Source organism: Gracilinanus agilis, chromosome 2 (assembly GCF_016433145.1).
Source record: "Gracilinanus agilis isolate LMUSP501 chromosome 2, AgileGrace, whole genome shotgun sequence".
NCBI lineage: Eukaryota > Metazoa > Chordata > Mammalia > Didelphimorphia > Didelphidae > Gracilinanus > Gracilinanus agilis.
Window position 1 is genome coordinate 219,477,951 of NC_058131.1, and position 21,042 is coordinate 219,498,992.

A 21,042-nucleotide genomic window follows, 5' to 3' on the forward strand; every position below is an offset into this window, starting at 1 on the left:
TCATGGCAGGAATGTGACAAAAATTAATGCTATGCCTTAAAAGACATGCTAAGGGTTAAGTGGCTCCGGCTAGGTAGAAAATATCAATCAAAATATTTAATTTAGTTAAAAGGGAAATTCCTATCATCTCTGGTTCTAAAGTGTCCTCAAGGAGACAAGGGGAAATGATAATATTAAAACATTTTATTTATGCAATTTCTTTTCCCTTAAAAAGTGCCAGAGTACACTTTATACATGGCAAGTTATTCCTTATAACATAGCTCTGAGGAAGCCAAGTACAGAATGTCTGTATGTACCTTTTTTTTTTTTAACAGAGAGGAAACATGAAGTTCAGAGAACATAAATGACGTATCTAAATTTACACAGCAACTCAGTAGCTGGCATGAAAATAGAACAGACCAGTTTCCGACACTCAAAGAAACACAGTAACCATTAGTCTATAATGTCTTCTCAAGTTCATCTACTGTGATATGGAAGGGGAATCAAAATAAAATGTTAAGAAGCTCATAGAATTTTACCTTTTATTGTTGGAATAACTAGATTTGTGAGTTTTTAAAATTCAGTTTTCAAATGTGGCAGACTTACTAAGTCTTTTCAGGTAGTAATTGACCATGGAGAAATACAATAATGAATTCATCTGTGTTCTACTAGTAAAAATATTTGTAGAGTACACAATCTTTGTTTTTAATACAACATGCATATTTTGAGCAATACCTTGTATTTTTAGGTAAACTTTCCTGTGTTTAATTTTTTTAACTTGTCTCCTTGGACCAAAGTACAAGATAGGATAGCTGATGGATAGCTGGAAACCTCACAAAGAGTTGATGGCCAGATTTAAGCAGTTTTTAGCATATTTTAGATAAAAAATAATGTCATTATTTTCCTGTGGTGCCTTAAAATTCATCAGAACCAGGTAAGATCTCCTATTTTGGATCATGGAGGGTTTTCATCATCTTTTTATTAACTAAAGAATGACAGAAATGCAATTTCTGAATACAACCTCAGTCTCAAAGCTACCACCATTGGGAAGCCACTTTCTGTTCAGAAAACAAGATTCTGAAAACAGCCTAATCCTGGGGTAAGAAGGGTTAACCATAGCATATCCCAGCAAAGACAAAGTTCCAGATTCTACAGTGCCAAAAGCATAAACTAGGGTTTCTGGACTCTGGCCCTTGGATGGCATAAGTAGACAGAATGCTGGATTTGGAGTCAGGAAGACCTTAGTCAAATTCTGCTTTGGAAACTTCCAGCTACATGACCCTGAGCAAGTCACTTAACCTCTCTTAGCCTCAGTTTCCTCATCTGAAAAATAGAGATAAAAATGGCACCCACCTCCCATCATTGTTGTAAGGATGAAAATGAAATAATATAAGAAGTCCCAGAAATCTGAGAGAAGTTTTAAGTTCTAATAACTTATAATCATACTCAGGCTTCTATGACACCCTATATATAGCATGTTGCAAACCTTAAAGAACTATATGAATCGTGACTATTATTTTTATGGTTATTATTACTTTATTTCCAATTCTGTAGTATAAATACTGATGGACAAGCATACCTCTTCCACGTGTCAAAAGAAACAAAAATATGGATAGCATTTGATAGGTTTTTTTTATAAGAAACTCATAGAATTCCCTAAAAAGTACACCATAAACTATATACATAGGCAGATATAAATTGGTATGGAAAAAATATCCAGTGTGGAATTCATTGCTGTTTTTATGGAACCTGAAAAACAGTTTGTACAGAGTGGATGAAGTTCCAATCATTCCCCTCCAGGTCAAAGTCATTTCCCCCTCAAAATTATCTTTGCCTTGAGCTCCTCTTCATATTCTGTCATCCTACTCATGTCAAAGATATTTGTATGTTTGTCTTTCCCTGCTAGTAGACTGCAAGGTTGGCATTCTACTGGTCTTTTTATTTATACTCTACTGCATGCTTAATGAAATATTTTTAAATTGAGTTGAACTATTTTTAGAGAACGACTAAAGGAAGCTTACTATATAACCTATATACCTTATATACAAATATGATATTGCTGCTGCTCTCTTGTCACTCTTGAAATTCTATCCAGTTGTGGTGATGAATCAAGTCAATTAAATGCAACAAAAAGCAGACCATACTTTTTTCAATTACCTATGTAGCACTCAGAATTCAGGGTTCATTACATTTAATGAATAAATGAATTTTACAAGTGCTATTCTTACTACAAATATAACCCCCATGAGGTTTATTAACTCTGATGTAAAGCAGGTTAAACCCTGGATGTCATGATTTAGTATGATGGGCAAAGTCTATTTTGTTGAGTTAAAATCTTGCCCAAGATCACACTAATAGTAAGAGGCAGAACTATGATTCAAACCCAGATCCTATAACATCTGTATTTAGTGGCACGAACATCAAGCTCCATACTATTGGTATCTTTAGGACTTATATAATCACTGGGTATTAAAGAACCACAGGAACCTTAAAGATCATCTCTTCTAATTCCCTGCTTTCATGAGTGAGAAAGTCAGGGTCTAGAGAGTGCCTTGATCCAGGTCAAATGGCAGGGAAAGCTTATACTAAAACTAGGATCTCCTGATTTTTTGTCCAGTGCTCACCTATAAAAATACAGGACAGATTCAACAAGTTATGTCTTACATGACTAAATTGCTTTCTTACAAATTAAGTAGAGCATAGCTAGGAGGTAGAGTGGATGGGGCACTGGACTTGGAATCAGGAAGACTCATCGTCACAAGTTCAAATCTGGCCTTGGACACTTACTGGCTTGACCCTCGGCAAGTCATTTTACTTTTGTTTGCCTTAGTACCTCATTTGTAAAATGAGCAGGAGAAGGAAACAGCATGCTATTATAGTAAGAAAAGAAAACCCCAAACAAGGTCATGAAGCTTCAGATATAACTTAAATGACTGAAAACAATTATAAATAATGACATCATTAATTCCTTTTAGCTATAGACATTTTTACATTATCCTTTTTGTAATATCTGGCAAGAAAGACTTATATGATTATAGATTTATAACGGGAAGTGGCATTAGAAGTGAATAGTCCAATTTCCATTTAACAAAGAGGAGTGATTGGTTCAAAATTAGACAGTTAATAAGTAGCAGAAGGAGATTTGGAATCATTTTCACTGACAACAAATCCAGCACCCTTTTCAAGGAATAACATTTTTTCTTTTAGGGCAATTCTTCCTCACCTATATAGAAAATGCAGATCCAACTACAAATCAAGATATTCTTTTAGATGCTATGACAAGTTTTCTACATTTTTGATGTGGCTGTCATTAGAACAATTGTTCATTCATTCATCCACCCATCTATCCATGTACTCATTCAACAAACACATAACTCAGAGTTTTTAATTGCAGTGATTCTCTAACAGCTACAATTTAGAGGCAGTCTTGGTTGGTGACTTCTAACATTCATCAGAAGTGGATTCAAATTTCTCTTTTACGTGCTTAATGATCTTTTATCTTCTCCTTTATGTACCTTATTCCTTCTGACAATTTAGGCCACACTTATACCAGCTACATTTCTATAAGAACAAAATTACTACAGAAATACAAAATGATCCATTGACTATTGAGAAAGTTTAATCACACTGGCATAAAACAGAGTTAAGTCTGTGTTTGCTTTCAAGTCCAACTTTTAGCCTCAGAACTTGGCAATGCTGTTTACTGTTCAGGAATAAGAATGCTTTTGAAAAAAAAAAGACTTTTAGGAAAAAAAAAGTACAGTGAAACTACTGGATACAGTATAAAATTCTAAGTAACAAAGATGAGACAACTCTTTGGTACTCTGTGTTTCCAATGATAATTTTTCAAGTTTTGGATCTTTATAGACTAGCCTCAGGAGTGAGCCAGAGCCAGTGGAATGTCAAATGGAGTTCTTCAAAGACAGTTTTTGAAAAGTGTAGAGGTATTTCCAAGAACCAAGAGTCATAGCTGATCCTGTCATTCTGCAATACTATAAGTATTTGAGATTTTCTCGGCATAGATAGCTCCTTTCAGTGAGCCCCTTATAACATTAGAAATGGTCTTTTAGAGTTTTTGTGGCCAAAAGAAAAATTATCACACTGGAACCAATCTAGTGACAAGTGTCTCTCAAGTAAGAGGTATGTCTTAGGACATGAGGTTCATTGAAAGTCTCATACTAGAAGCCCATCTGTGCTCCACTGGCATGAGTCCGGGAATCCCTAAATCATTTCCATTTAACAATCAGCTATCAGAGGACTTCAGTGAATATTATTAGAAAGCACTTTAAATTATGATAGACTCTGAACCAAAGGGGCTTGAAGAAGTTCTACTTAAGTATAAATGGTGGATGAAACATGCACTGTTTTCTCAAAAGAAGGGAACTATGCTATATCACTTGTCTTATGGAGAACGTTTGATTATTGGTGGGTAAAAATCTCTCTTGCCTATATGGCTTTGCTCTGAGGAATGAATAGACCTAATTCCTACATAAATAGTTGCTTGAAATCCCAGTGATAATTTCCTTCCCCAGATTTTTTTGTTCAGACAATACCCCTGGGAGAACATACATATTGTACTAAGCTCATCAGAGTACATAACTTTCTTGAATGGGAGATTTTATCATCTTTTCTCCATAAAGAAAGGGTTTTTTATTGTTGGTCTGGAGATTATCAGTTCAAAATAGGTTCTGCTGAGACTTTTGGAGGCACAAAACATGACTGCATATTGATGTGTGTTGCCTAGAGCAAAGAAAATAGCCACCGCTGAATTAGATGAACACAGAGGTGACAATGGATTGCTTTTCCCAGCTGAGAAATAATTGGGGGTCGCAATCTCTACTATCAATAGTGTTTTTCCACTTAGGGCTAAATAAATTTGGAAATTCAATGAAGTATTACTTAAAGAATCACCCTGAAATTCCACCTTATCTCATATTGAATCAGCTGAGGAATTAAAGAAATACCTTAAAGTCCTCCAAAGGAAGAAGGCTTGAAACAGCAGGAATTCATTGTCTTTGGCTACAACTATTTCTAAAGGGAACCCTGGAACAGCTTCTTTGTGGAGAAGGATTCTAGAAATATTTTCTGAGCCTAGAAGCAATAAAGAACAAAAATGGATGTTTGTTACATCTATATCCAGTTTGTTTTTCCCTACCCTGACATCTAGGTGGGAACTGGTTCTTGTCTCAAGCTTTGTTATTCTGCCAAATGGTCTTTAAGGACTCTCCAAGCAACCTTATACAATGCAAAGAACCACCCCCCTAAAAAAAAACGAACAAACAAACAAACAAATGAGACAACTGAAGTAACTCTTAACAACAAGTTGGACAAACTTGGCTACCGGGTTCTTTCCTACCAAACACTATAAAAACATAAATAATTACATAGGTGAGCAAGTACTAGTTTCCATTAATTTAAAACTTTAGATCGGATATGCTAGGTATCTCTAGTTCAGTGATTCCCAAAGTGGGTGCTACCGCCGCCTGGTGGGTGCTGCAGCCATTCAGGAGCGCGGTGATGGCCACATTTTTTTTGGTATTACATTCTATTCTGAGTTCAATAAATAGTTTCATAATTTCCAGGGGGCGCTAAGTAATATTTTTTTCTGGAAAGGGGGTGGTAGGCCAAAAAAGTTTGGGAACCACTGATCTAGTTACTTTCTTATCAGTAAATATTTCTGAGATGCACAGTTCATTTAATTCCTCTAGTTTTTTCAAGAAGGAAGCAGTCAGCTATCAAATTTCTGAACACTACCACTTGGCATTTTTATAGTGCTTTTCTTTCAGGAGACTCAGATATTCCCAGGATAGTACTTTCCCAACTTCATAATGGGGAAAGTAAAGCAAAGCAAAGCAATGGTAATGAATATTAATAAGATACAGAGAGAGCTCCCCAGTCTTCTTGAGTCCAAAGCTACAATACTTGACTGCAGTGTAAGAATGTATATTCAATCAATATTTGGTGATTCATAAGAGAGAAATCTTAACTGTGGATGATCCAGGCCTTCTACTTTTCTTGCTTTGGGTTATTTCACTCTTAACTAGCATAACCATTCAGAGAAGGCAAAAGGAATAAACCTTGTAAGCCTGGAATATAGCATTATTCAACTCCCAATTCCTATATCTCACATTTATCACCCCCCACTGAATGGTATGGCTATTTTCTGGACTGCCTGGAACAATAAGAAGACACTTTTGATCATCTCATATTTTAACATATATATAATAATGCTTCTAATTTAATGAGCAATTTCTTAGTTTACCCAAGTGTTGCTTTTTTACATCATGTATTTTTTAAAAGGATGCTCCCTCATCTTCCTAGAAATGATTCCTCCATCTCCATATTTATGTTTCATCTCTCTTGCTTTCAAACTTGTATTACATTTATTTATAAACCTGCTGTACCTTCCTTTTAGATTATACACCCTTAAGAGAGGGGACCATGCTGTTTTTTCTTCCAACTTTGTAGCTCCAGTACAGCATGGTACAATGGCATGATCAGTGGCTCTGAAGTCAGAGGACTTAGGTTGAAATCCTGCATCTGATATTAACTACTTGCATAACTTTGGCAAATCACTAAGACCTGGGCCTCAGTTTCCTCATATAGAAAAGTTCTAGATTTTCGATCTTGAACAATGATAAATTGTATTGAATTGAATTTGAAGTAGTTTTGGTTTGATTCATGACAGAGTTTTTTTGTTTTGTTTTGTTTTGCTTTGTTATCTTGATGATGGGAAGTTGCCTATAATTCTTCCCGAACTAGAGATTATCCCTCGGGTGAAATCTGGCCTGGATATGATACGTGACCCTAAGGATCACTGAAACAATACAAATTTTACTCAGATTCCCCAGGAGCAGAAATTTTAGGTGTGCACCCCCATATCTAGCCTACTTGGATAGATTTGTAAGAATAAAAATCTTACTTTTCAGAAACTCAGATTCTTAACTTTTAAAAACATTAGGTTTTAATTTCAAACTTAAAACTATTGCTAGAACATGAGTTGGTAATCCTATGTCAAAATATGCCTGTGGGTGGCAAACAGGACCACATCAGTAAAGTACCAATGCAGTCCCAAGAAGCTACAAGGCACAGGCAAATGTTAAATAATTGGGAAGAGAGGAGCAGAATTTCCAACTGGAATCCAGGAATCTTCCCTGGAACGTTTTGGGTTCTTTGACTAAAGGATCATTCCTACCATTATCTGTGGCTTCAAGTTTCAATTGTACTATACTAGCTCCTGACTTTGGTTTTTGGCCATGATGGAACGTCTGGGACTTTCTCTGCAATGAGCAAGTAGACCATATTCAGTCTTTCTTCTGCAGTTTCTCTCCTTACCAACTGAGTGACCACTTCTTATTAACATAAATTAACTTATTAACCACCTTCTGAAAAACACTGCCACCCTCTGTCCTTCTTGGCAACTAGTGCTTTAGATGGAGAGAGAGAGAGAGAGAGAGAGACAGAGAGAGAGACAGAGAGAGAAAGAAACAGAGAGATTCTCCTTTTCTCACCCAGACTAGAGGTATGTAAGCCACAGATGGGCCAGTCCCAGTGCTGCTTGCTACAGAAACCTGACCTACTCCATTTCTGATTTGCCCTACCTTAGGTAGCCTGGTGTCCCTGGCCACCACCATTCCTCTCTACCTCCTACCCCGAGTGGGGGCTCACTATGTTGTTGCCAGACTTAGGTGCTTGGACATCCAATTGGATTTAGCTGTACTGTAGAGAAGAGCCCTCGCGCACGAGCAATCTTTCAAGTCTCAGATTTCCCAGGGGCAGACATTTTAGGTGTGCACCACCATGACTAGGCTGCTTTAGATGGATTTGGATGGGAACAAAGATTTTATTTTTCAGAAACTCAGATTTTTATTTTTTAACGCATTAGATTTTACTTTCAAACTTCTTTTACAAGAGAAGAGAAAGGAAACCGACCTTTTCATACTTACTATTTTGGCTCTGGTAACATCTCATATTTTTTTATAATGCTTTTTCTCTATAGATTCCTAGGTCGGTTTACTGATTTCAAGAGAGCATACTGTGAAATTATATTTCATTTTCAGATACATTTCAAGCAATCTCTCCCTGATGATGGACTCTCCTGGTCTTGGATAAGCCACATGGTCATCTAATGAATGGGAAAATTAAGATTCTGCCAAGCTGCACTCACAGTATATAGCACCTTAAAAGCTAAATATATCAGGCTTCACCTAAGCTAGGCAATTGACTTTAGCCTATCCAGGACCATAAAAACTGTGATAAAGCTTGCTACTAGAAAACCAAAGGAGGCAGCTTATCTACTTTATTCTATCTCCATACTTGGTTCTATGACCACAGTGTCTGTTTAAATATGACCTATTTGATAACGAGTCAGAAAAATGTCAGCATAACTGCAGGCAAGAGGTTGTTATATGATTAAGATGACATTTTCCCAAATAAAGCTATGTAAGGGAAATTGCTGTACATGGAAAGAGAACAAGAATCCTATAAAAATCCCTAATCTGAGAATGGGAATTCCCAGGATGCAAGTTTGTGTGTTTAAATCTCATTGAGCCATGGAAACTGAACCACTGTAGCTGGAATTTTTAAATTCTTTCAGCCTGTACATGTTTCATTATCCGCCCCGCCCCCACCTCCCAACTTTTTATCTCTTTCTCATCACAACATTCCCCTGCTCAGGATTTCTTTCAGCCTTTATAATACAAGTGTTCTCAGTTTAAACAGAAGTTGCAAAAATGTTCCCGGGATTGTTCCCCATTACAGACAGATACAGAAGCAGCCATATTCACTTTACATTTACTTATCCATTTTGTATACTTTCTCCAGGGAGTTTTGGCCTTTGTCTCTATTTTTTCCTATTCAATTACAGCCGCCATAGTATGAAACAGAAATACAGCTACTACCCATTTCTGTATTTTTCCTCCTAGACCTGTGATTTAATCCACGAAGGAGAATCCCAGATGTGAAAACTCTACACTTGTAGAGCAATAAAGTAGCATGGGTCAGTAACAGGCTAACTGGCGTCCACACACACCTACTGTGTGTCAAAGGTAAAACTTGAGCCTAGGTTTTCCTGACTCCAATGACTTACTTTGTAATTATTTGCCACAGCTGTTGTAATATCATTAAGAGGTTAAAAAAGAAACTTTAAAACAGTTGTTGGCTAGCAGTACTTTTAAGATTTGCAGAGTTTTACAAATATTATCTCATTTTATATTCACAACAACCCTTTATATATGAGGAACCTGAGACAGACAAAGGTCAAGTGACTTGCCCAGGATCACATAGTTTGTAAGTGTCTAAGAGTGGATTTGAACTTGGGTTTTCTTGACTTTGGGTCTAATGCTATATCTGCTGCACCACCTACCTCCAACCTTTAAATAGTCTTTAGCAAACTCAGAAGTGTGATTTTTTTCCCCCAATGTCAAGGCTTAAGATATCTACCCAATTTAATAAAAAGAAATAAAGAAGAATCTAGTTATTTATCTTTTATGCTTTAGGTTCTCTTTGCAAATTCAATTTTATTATTGATTTGAAGCAAACCATAGAGTAAGGGATGTAAGTAAGGATTATAGCTTTATAAAGTGACTACTTTAAAAATCCCAATTTTATAGAATTAAAAAAAAGATATTTGATAGTAGTAAGGTAAAAACAAGAAAATAGGAATAAATATAAATAACAGAGTATTTATATATCAGTAAGGTTTAGCTCATGGGCATTTTGGCATGTATATATAGTAACAACCCACTTATCTGGAAGGTCAGGCTTCTGGTAATTCCAACCCTTTGGAGCACAGCCATGCACCCAAAAAAAGAGCTTTGATCATGTGAAATAGATGTACTTAATTCCAAAGGGGACGCTCTGAGGCTCTTACTCATAGCCTATTTACTTTTATTTAACACACAATTCTTAAGGAGCTTTACAAAAAAATTCCTCTTTCTCTAACCTTACAGGACGTAAGAAGTAAAAACTGGATAGACAAATGTCAAGACAAAAAACAAAAAACAATATTGCTTTCTCAACGGGGTGGTCCTTGCTGTTACACAAGTACACAAGAATATACAATAACTTCCTCATCTATATGTACCGGGTGACATATCTGATGGCCTGTGTGGCATAATATTTTTATTAATGACATCAGTGAAGGTATCAAGGGAAAAGTTACCAATTTTTTCTTGAAAATACAGCTGGAAAGGCTAGCTAACAGGTTAGATGGCAGTTCAGATTCCTGTTCAGACCTGAGTTTAACTAGATGATCTCTAGTTCACCCAAGAGATTGTGAACTCATCAGACTGGGTCCTTATGAAGAAGGATAATGTTTAGTGGGGGAAAAAGTTTAGTTCCCATGAATGATGAAAATTGGCACCCAGTGGGCAGCTGGGTAGCTCAGTGGATTGAGAGTCAGGCCTAGAGACGGGAGGTCCTAGGTTCAAACCCGGCCTCAGACACTTCCCAGCTGTGTCACCCTGGGCAAGTCACTTGACCCCCATTGCCTACTCTTACCACTCTTCTGCCTTGGAGCCAATACACAGTAATGAATGCAAGACAGAAGGCAAGGGTTTTAAAAAAGAAAGAAAGAAAATTGGCATCCTGAAATTAGACTGCTCAGTCACCAAAAATGCCATGGTCTTAAAGTACCCCAAATCCTGTCTGGATTTCCCATGGGATAAGCCTCGTCACTAAAAGTGAGGAGTCCCTGAATTGTTTTGTTTTGTTTTTAAACCCTTACCTTCCATCTTGGAATTAATACTGTGTATTGGTTCCAAGGTAGGAGAGTGGTAAGGGTAGGCAATAGGGGTCAAGTGACTTGCCCAGGGTCACACAGCTGGGAAATGTCTGAGGCCAGATTTGAACCTAGGACCTCTTGACTCTAGGCCTGGCTCTCAATACACTGAGCTACTCAGATGCACCCCCTGAATTGTTTTAAATAGTGGACTAGAGTGCCTGGTGCTATCTATGCTTTCCAATTGGGGGAACAAATAAGGTCTATTTTTGTTCCAAAACTGCCAAACTAAGTGTGCATAGGACCTCCTACAGTGCTTGGCAAGTAGCAGGTACTTAGTAAGTACTTGGGAATTGATTGATATGTGAACCAGCTGAGAATCCTTTCAAGGATCCTTGTGTCCTGCTCCATAATCTGACTGCAAAATCAAGGTCAGGGCTCCTATGTGAGTCCTCTGGTGGCCTGGCAGATGAAATACGGAATACAGTGTTAAGGTTACAGGGCCTCAGTGGCTTATCTGTGAACTCTCCATTGCCGCTGTGTAATTTTCCTTGGGAACTCTGAAATACAGCAGAGTACAGTACAGAAATCACCAGGGATAATTGTTTTCTCATAAGGTAAGATGGAAGATGTGAAATAAATTCTATTTTGAAAGAAGGTGATGAATCTGGTTGACCTTTCCTGAAATTAGGCTATGGTGAATGATTTCTTTTTTGAAATGTAGTTATAAATTAGAATGACCTGAAAATCTGCTAAGGATATCTTTTTAATCAAACTCAACATGTCCAAAACAGCAGTGGCAAAACTACAGTTACACAGCCCACCTTAGGCTTATCATCTTGAGGTCATTTTTGACTCATCCTTTTCCTCTGTAACTAGTTACCACTCTATTTTGGGGGGAGGGAGGTTCAAATTATCTCTTGAATTTTCCCCTGTCTTTTATCCCTACTGACCTTACCTTTATACCCATCAATAAACCTCTCACCTGCATTATTGCAATAGCCTTCTATTTGATCACTCTGATTCTACTCTTTCCACCTTCCAAGGACACTCTGAATATTGCTGCCAAACAAATTTTCTTTAAAAATTCTTCCTTGAAAAAACCTCTAATGGCTTCCTATCTCCTGCTATATCAATTTCTCCATTGGTAAAATGAAGAAAATAATACACATACTACTCAAACCACAACGTTGTTAAGAACTTGTTAGCAGTAGAACAATGTATATAAACATGAATTATTATTTTTTTTAAAAAAACCTTCCCTTTTTGGTTTCTAAGGCCCTTCATCACCTGATCCTCTTATTTTGATCAATCAACAAGTATTAAGTGTTTCCTAGGTGCTAGCTTCTGTGCCAGGCTGTGGGGGTTGCCTGGAGGGTGATACAAATTGAATGAAATAATCCAAAATCACAAGGCACTTTCATTCTAATGGGAATAGAAACAAAGATTTTTAATGGGAATAGAAACAAAGATTTATATATATATATGGAATAGAAACAAAGATTTATATATTATGCGTATATATAAATCTTTGTTTCTATTCCCATTTTTTTAAATAAATAAACAAATATCATATTTATATAATATGAATAATACACTTAAGTACAAAATAGTTAAATATAAGGTAATTTGAGGGAGGGATCAAAAGGGAAATGTCAAAAGACTTTATATAGAAGGTGGTACTTGAGCTAGATCTTGAAGGAAGAAAGCCATTCAACAAGGAAGAAGTTCATTCTAGAAATAGAGGATTATCAGTGTCACATGTGAGAAAACACACGAGCAAAAGAATTATCCAATAAGGCTAGAAAGATAAATTGAGACAAGGTTACAAAAAGCTTTAAAAGCTAAACAGAGTTTATATTTGATGCTAAAGGCAAAAGGAAACTGTTGAGTAGGGGAGTACCGTGGTTAGATTTGTGTTTAAGAAGGCTGGAGAGAAGTGGGGAGAGTCTAGAGATGGGAAGAAATTTGAAACAGGGAGAACAGTTAGGAGACCCACTGAGCTGTCTGGGTAGATGAAGGAGTGGGATGGAAGAGTTGTTGAGGAGGAAGAAAGAGGAAGATCTAGCAAATGACTGCATGTGTGAAGTCAGGGAAAATGAGGAGTTGAAAATTCCACTGAGTTTATGAATCTAGAAGCCCAGAAACATGGTGAAGCCTTTGACAGAAATAAGGAAATAAAGCTATGTACCAATACTCTCTGCAACATCCCAATCAATCAATTAATCAACAACCATTGATTATGTACTTGGAGTTATGAAGATAAAACAAATAAAACGTGTACCTTGTTGGGTTCCCCTTACCTGGATGTCCTTGCTTTTCCCGTCTGCCTATATGAATCCTAAGCATTTTCCAAGGTACAGTTTGAGCCCCACATATGAACCTGATGACTTTAGTTGTTAAATCATTTAATAATGACTTGCATGTCCTTTGACTTCTGATACTTTCATTCTCCATAATACATGATTAGACTATTATATGCTCTGTTATTGTACACTATTGTTTCATATGTGTTAGTTTTGTGTTCTCACTTATATTGTAAGTGCTGAAAGATGGAACTATGTTTTTTTCTTAGGATGACAGGCTCTTAGAATTGGAAGACCTCACACAGTATAAGATTCTTTTTTTTAATATATGTACTTCAATGCCAAATACAGAGTAACATCTCAATAAATACTTTTTGAAAACTATTTTTTAAATTTTAAATTTCTTTTAATTATAAGAATAACTTGAGAACTATTTCTGAGCATAGTAAATAACAAATGAGCCATGTAAATAATAAATGTTTGTTGAAATGAATTGCTTGAACTGATTTTGACAGTGATATTTTAAAACTTTGGGTCAAATAATTAATGAGGCAGGCTGGCATAGTGGATAGAAAGCTGACCTTTGAGTCAGGACAACCTTAGTTCAAATACTGCCTCTGATACATACCATCAATGAGATCCTGGATATCTTGCTTAATGTCTCAGTGCTCTAGGCAACTCTCTGTGACTCTTAAGTTACAAAGAAGATGCTAATTTGTCTTGGTCAAATTCTCTATATCAATTAAGTCATAGGTCAAGTCCAAAAAGGAAAAAAAAGGAATTAATACAGGGGTTGGAATATAGTTAAATTTCATTTTTAAAGCCCTATTTTTCTTGACCTCCTTCCTATCTTCCTCAATCTTAGATTAAAATGGTTACATGCTTTTTTGGTCAAGTTTTGGCATTGCTAAATGTATACAGGAATAATAGATGGGCAAAAAATTTTCTAGCTCCCAATGGTAAACACTGTTATTGGCAGAGTCTGGAATGATTGGGAGGTTGAGGCAGTAACCACCAACCAGCAGGGAATTTCTTGGAATTATTGACAGCCTGCATCAAATACTAAGAACCCATGACAATAGAAGATACATGCAAAAAATTGTTGAAGTTTTCTATCATTTAGAATGTAAGAGGTCAGGTGGGTAGCTCAGTGGATGGAGAGCCAGGCCTAGAGATGGGAGGTCCTAGGTTCAAATCTAGCCTCAGACACTGCCTTGTTGACTCTGGGCAAGTCACTTAACCCCTATTGCCTAGCCCTTACCACTCTTCTGCCTTGGAACCAATGCATAGTATTGATTCTATGATAGAAGGTAAGGCTTTTATTTAAAAAAAAAAAGAATGTAAGCTCCTTGAAGGTAGAAATTGTTTCATTCTTTGCATTCATTTCTCTAGTGTCTAGCACAGTCCTTGGCACATAACAGGCACTTAATAAATGTAGTATGATCAGAGGTACTATCTATCTAGGTACTATCATAGAAGGTATTTTGCATTCTACTGTGATATTTTATTTTCTTCAATCATATAGGTACATTTGAATAGAAAAGTTCTTCAATGTCTTTAAAAAAAAAAAGAAGGATCCCAAATCTAAATGAGAGGCCATGCATTCCAACAACATTAATTTATAATCACACTTCTTATCTTAAGGAATGAACAAACAACAATCGATCACATGAAAATCACCATCAAATGTTTTAAAGCTGGGTAGGCTCAAACCAATCCATCTCATAGAATTAAAGCAGGATGGGGAATATGTGGAAGATAAGCCCTTTAGAATGGGCAGGGTCCAGTATGTCTGAGCTGGGGTAAAGTCCAGGTGGTGTGAGGAGTGACTGCAGACTTTCAACCAATTTTAATATACTGATCAAGGTTCTTTGGAGGGTGGGGAATAATGGAATCATTGCTGGAAGCGGGGAAAAAAGTCCCACAACCCTTTCCTGAAGGGAATGTCTCTTAATAACCTTCATTAACTTCTGTTTAGTTGCCTGAGAGTTGTCTCTCATCCAAAAAAAGTTGAACACTGCCCCAATAGAGTATGTGTTTATTTAAGCTTGTTGGAAAAACATTCCTATCATTTCAAGAATGACTAAATATTTTTCATTCACATAGTTGACATTCCAGACTATGTTTTCCCGCCTCTGTTGATTAAATGAAAATTAGCAGCCCAAGTCTGAACTTTGAGATTCACTTACTGAGGACATGTACTTAGCAGTGAAATTATGAGGCTCACAGTAATAATTTCTTTATAGACACGGGATGTGGAAACTACAGGAAGTAAACAACAAACTACACCCTTCCATATACACTTCATTAGGTTTAGTCCTCAAGCTCTAGGGCTAGACTTTATAAAATCAGACTGGACATTTTCTCAAGAAAGTATTTTAGAATTACTCTCTGACCAAGTCTAGGTTTGTCCATACCAGAGATTTAGAATTGCGAGTAGTGTCAGATAATCTTCCTTTTCATTTATATAGGTGCAGGCCAGAAGGGCAACCTTCTCAGAAATCAACTATACTCTTTACATGGAGAGATTCATAGCAGCACAGAATAATCAAGCCTTTTATCATTATCCTCTGGGAGACCATAATGCCTCCCCAAAGTTTATATCAATTTCTGCTTAAATGCAAACCACTGCCATATATAATTTCCTTAGGCATAAATGTCTGAAATGGGGATTGAACAATCTTGTCACATAGTTGTCAAAATGACACATAATGCAAAGGATTCAGAACAGAAAGCATTATCTCTGCATCATATATATGTATAGTCCTATATATACATATGCATACACATGTATGTATATTTTTTGGTAGTCTATTTCTTCAAAGTTACTCTAAGTAATCAGAGAAAAGTGATCTATGAAAAGTTTCCAAGGTCTGAGTTAAAGCCTTTCCTCACATTGTCATTTACTATGCATTTGCACTCCATATACAGCCTTATTTGGACAAACAACAACAAAAAAAGACTGATTCTGTGCTCCAGTTACCTTTTATGGAATTGGAAAAATGGAACTCGTTTCCAGTATACTTAGAGTTAAGGGATGAAAACAAATACTATGAATATTTTATTATTGGTGCCTTACTAATAATAGTAATGTGTCCGGCACTGCCACAGCACACATAGATCTAGTTTTGACCCTTGTCCTCTATTGGGGCATTAAAAATTTGTGACACTGTAGTTTCTTTTGACTTCATTGACCCTTTGGGGTCAGTGAAACTATGCTGGACTCCTCTGCATACAAAAAAACAGCTTAATCATTTGGGACCCAGCTCACTAGGCTGGAAGTATAGTTTTTTGTTTTTTGTTTTCATATCAAGGAATTCCTACCCAGATATATGCCTGGTACAGGGTTTCTCTAGCAGTTTAGAATAAATCTTACTCTTGATTCAAGAATGTCATCAACACTGATGGAATAAAATATTGAGAAAGTTTTTTTTAACTACACTCTTAAAAATGCTTGACTGATCCCTTAAAATTGAGATGGAAGTATGGGGAGAGCTGTATGAGTGGCAGCGCCTAGAACTCACAACTTTTAGAGAAGTACCTTACAGTATCACTCTCAGGTGTGTGATTGGCTTAATGAAGCACCTTAATACATTGGCTCTACCACACCCAAACAGAACTACACATTCCTAAAAAACAAAGTAAAACAAAACAAAGTAACCAAAAGTCCACTTTAACAAGGGTTCCAAAGGTGATCATTAATCACTAAAGATATTAATCTGAAATCCCCTTTCCTGAAGTCAGTAAGGAAGGCAGAACAGCCCTATGGTCATAAAAATCATAAAATCTTCTCACTTAATGAGATGCTGGAAACCTCAGATTTATCTACTACTGGCAGAATAGCTGACAAAGTCAGCAGTGACATGAGGTTATCCAGTGTGGAATGCAAACTTATCAAGGAATTAATAGGCTGGGCTAGATGTCCTTTTTTTTCAATGCAAAATCTATGATCTCATGATCCTGGGCATCACTAAAAACCCTAAGAAACCATTTATACTGGCCCTCCTCTGAAAGTCTTGAACTGATGATATACATCTCAGACACTAGAAATTAATCAAATATGTTTATGGACCTGCTACAGTGGACCACACAGCAATACTGGCATTGTCTTTAGTGACACATGGATCATACTATGGAGCCTTAGTCCCCTATGGGTTGCTACCCTCTTCTTCTACCAGCAAGGTCCAGGGAGTGGCTTGCTGACATTCTCTACCCAGTTTTTTTTCAGTCACTATCATCATTTCTGTTTCCCAAGTTTCCCATGACCTAACCTATGATGTGTGAACTTAGGCTGTATGAGAGGACATAGTTATGTTTTATAGTCTCCCTTCCTCTACTTTTTAACTTTTTTCTAGTGTTTAATGCAGGGAACACAATCCAAAACAAAAAGGAAGTTGACAAGCTCACAATGGTTTAAAGACTAAATACTGTTCTAGGGAAATAAAATTCACTCTGCATAGTTCCTTCTTCCTTCCTGACTACCCCTCTCCTGCCAGATCTTGTCCTCAAAAGCTTCTTTCTTGAATTCCTGTTCAAACTAACTAGTGGCTTTAGCTTAAAAAAAATTTTTTTTTCAGATCTCCTCATATAGGAAAACAGGGCCTATGGGAAGATTTCTCCTAAAGTTCTTCCCAATGTTTCTCTGACCACCAATAATTTAGACTTATATTGTAAACTTTAGATCTATGAACCTTCATTTTTGGCTAAGAGATCTGGATTTCATGGACTCTCATCCTTGGACTCCCAAATGAAAATATCTTCTCTTTTTGGCCTTTCAATCATTTTTCTTCCTCATACTTCAGTCTTCTGTCTTGCCTCACTGTCCTTCTGAGGCTCTCAATGCTCCAGATCTTGAAAATTCTTTCTAACTCATTTTTTATCTATTCTTTCTCCCTACATTTGGCCTACACCCTAAAGCAAAATTCCAAGACCCTCAAAGGTGGCTCTTGTTTTGGGTGGTTACATTGCTTCATACACCCATTGCCTCAGATTGGCCTAAGCCCTTCTGCTTTTCGACCAGGGAGAAAGCCTATCTGGCTGTTTGTTGTTCAATGAAACTAACTTTGCTCTCATACTTGGGATCTCTGGTTCTAGCCTCATGGTCCCTTATCATATGTCCCTACCTCTCCTGTCATTACCTAAGCTGAGAAGGCAGGCTCTCCTTCAGGACAAAGACATCAATCATGCAATCAACTAAAGTGCGTTTACCTGCCAGCCATGGAGCAAGATGCCAAGTATATAAAGATAAAAATGAATGAACCCCTGTCCTTAAGGAACTTACACTCGAAAGGGAGAGACAACATTTATCTGCTTAAGTACAGACAAAAGTCAAACAAAATAAATACGTTGTTACTGAGGAAAGAGGAAGCAAAGAGGTATTAGGAAAGGCATCATGTGGAAGGTGGCCTTTGAACCAATCTTTAAAGTGACATGAAATATATATGTCCTTGCTCTCAGCTTTTGATTCCCTCCACTTCACAGATCTCAGCATAGCCAATCCAATAGAAATTTTATTTTATAAATATTTATTAAAGATCTGCAATATTCCAAGGAAGTGGTTGCTTATTTCTTCAAAAGGGTGACACTGAGCCTTGTCCTCACCCAAGAAAATAGGGCATGGCATGAAAAGAGACCTTTCCTCCCCAGGAGGTCATCAAAGAATGCAATGGCAAGCTATTTGTCTATACACAAAAATCCCTGGAGTGTCCTAAGGCTGTTTTGGTTAATATGTATATGAAACAAATGGGCAAAATTGTCCCACACCACTGGTTTCTCTACCAGCAGTGCTTGGAAAATACCTCCTATCTGCTTCATTTAAAGGCCCAAAGAAATAATATCTATATAATTTACTATCTGCCTAAAACCTGAGCTGAAAAAGTTCACGGGATTCAGACTCACCCTTCATAAGATAATAGTGACAGTGACTACAAGATGCTTGAAATAGAGCCTATTAGCACCATATCACATTGCCTTCTCTGGAGTACAGAATTTATAACAGGGAAGAAATGGAATAAATACTTCCCCATGTGGACCTATCACTGAATGTGAATTCTGAGGAAGCCCACAACATTCCCCACTGCACTGTGAGAAAACCACAGTTTTCTTGAAAAGTCATTTGTACACAAAAGTACTATAACTCATTCTATTTTTGATTGCCACCTAGGGCTACTACACGGAAGCTGTGGAATGCAATAGAACCCAATTCACAGAAAGAGCAACAAATCAAGATTGTATCACCCCAATGTTACATTCCAACACTTCCCCTCGATCCAACAAAATGTGAAATTAAAAACACATTCCATTTTCCCCCAAGCCCTAAGTGACAAAGCTTTCAGAGCTGAAAACAACAACAAAAAAAACAATAATCATAGCTGGTGTTGACATAGTGTTTTGGTTTATGAAGAAGTTTACATACATTGTTTCATTTGGGCCTCCCAAGAACCATGTGAGAAATAGAATATGCATATTCTGATTCCCATTTAACTAATGAAGAAAGACAGGTACTTAATCCTGGTTCTATGAAAGTGAGTCAAACCCACTGCTCTCCCAACTCTGAACCCAGAATGCTTGCCATATTCTTGTACAGCCTCCTGCCTGCACTCTAGATTCTAACATATCTAAAACATCACTCATGGCACGAAGAGACTGCTCTGCCTGGAGTCAGGGAGACCTGAGCTCAACACTGGCCTCAGATCCTTACTACGATCTGGGGAGAGTCACTTAGCCTCTGCCTGTCGCTGTTTCCTCAACTGTAAAATGGAGATCAAAACAGCACCTATTTCCCAGGGTTTTTGTGAGCAGCAATATGATAGTATTTGTAAATGCTAGTTATATATTTGATCAATCAAACGTATCAAAAATTTATAATATAATTACAAATATATTACAATATTATTATTCCCAAATCAAATATGTTACAGAGAGGGATGAACTTTTTTGGTTGACAGTCAAGGGCTAAGAAGTCAAAAGAGGATGAAAAATGTATTTTCAGAATTACTTTCATTAAAAAATGTTGTGGGGCCAGTTAAGTAGCACAGTGGTTACAGTGCCAGGCCTGGAGTTGGGGGGACCTGGGTTCAACTCTGGTCTTGGACACTTCTTAGCTGTGTGACCCTAGACAAGTCACTTAACCTCAGTTGCCTAGCCCTTGACACACACTCTTCTGTCTTAGAATTGATACCAAGTCAGAAAGTAAGAGTATGAAAAACCAACCGACAAACAAAAAACACTGGGAAAGCCACATGCATTTTCATCCAAAACTTTTCCCAAAGGATACCTCAGCTTTTGATGAGATACTTAGTCTAATAGTTTCCTACCTGCTATGGCTCCTTCTGACATGCAGGGTTTGTTAGGGCAGTATTAATGTCTATAATTTCATGAAATTTGTTATTTAGGGCAAAAGATTGTGAATCCAACTTTGTAATTATTCTCTTTGGGATAAGGTAATTCAATGATAGTAGAGGTATGTGCACCAAATCTTATAAAAATAATTTTATAAAATAGCAACATAGGAAAGCCAAGGGATATTGTTCTTTGGTGAATTAAAAAGTTTAACTGAAGGACTTTAATTCTTGACCCCCAGAATTCTGGGGTGAATAAGGCAGGAGAATGAATTTCATTGCAGTTTACAAGTCAGATTTAAGAGTCATGAGAACATATCCTCTATTTTTTTTTATGTCTCTACACAATCATTTCAGTTCCAGACAATTAATGGCCTGTGTTCCTAGGCCAGGGGTGCCTACTTAATCAAAAACGTCACAGTATTTATTAATCAGTAATATACTATACAAGCTTAGTTTTTGTTGGTTTGTTTGTTTGAACAAGCTTAGTTTGAAAAGAGCCATTACAAGATTCACCACAGAGGCTTGAGCACTTCTTAAGGTATTCTTAAGAGCCATAGGCTTTTTATAAAATATTTTGAGAACATATTTCAATACCTTTTCATATCCTTTTTAATTTCATGGATTTTTATTTTATGTATTTAAATACATTTCCTCCACGGGTTGTTTCTGCAGACTGCCAAAAGTGTCCTTGACA

At 36.9% G+C, this 21,042-nt stretch overlaps 1 protein-coding gene across 1 annotated transcript in view; it reads right to left on the reverse strand.

Moving 5' to 3' along the window:
* Positions 1–21,042, reverse strand: part of CRIM1 (cysteine rich transmembrane BMP regulator 1) — a 243,076-nt gene that overhangs the window by 61,100 nt on the left and 160,934 nt on the right. The gene's annotated exons all lie outside the window — the stretch shown is intronic.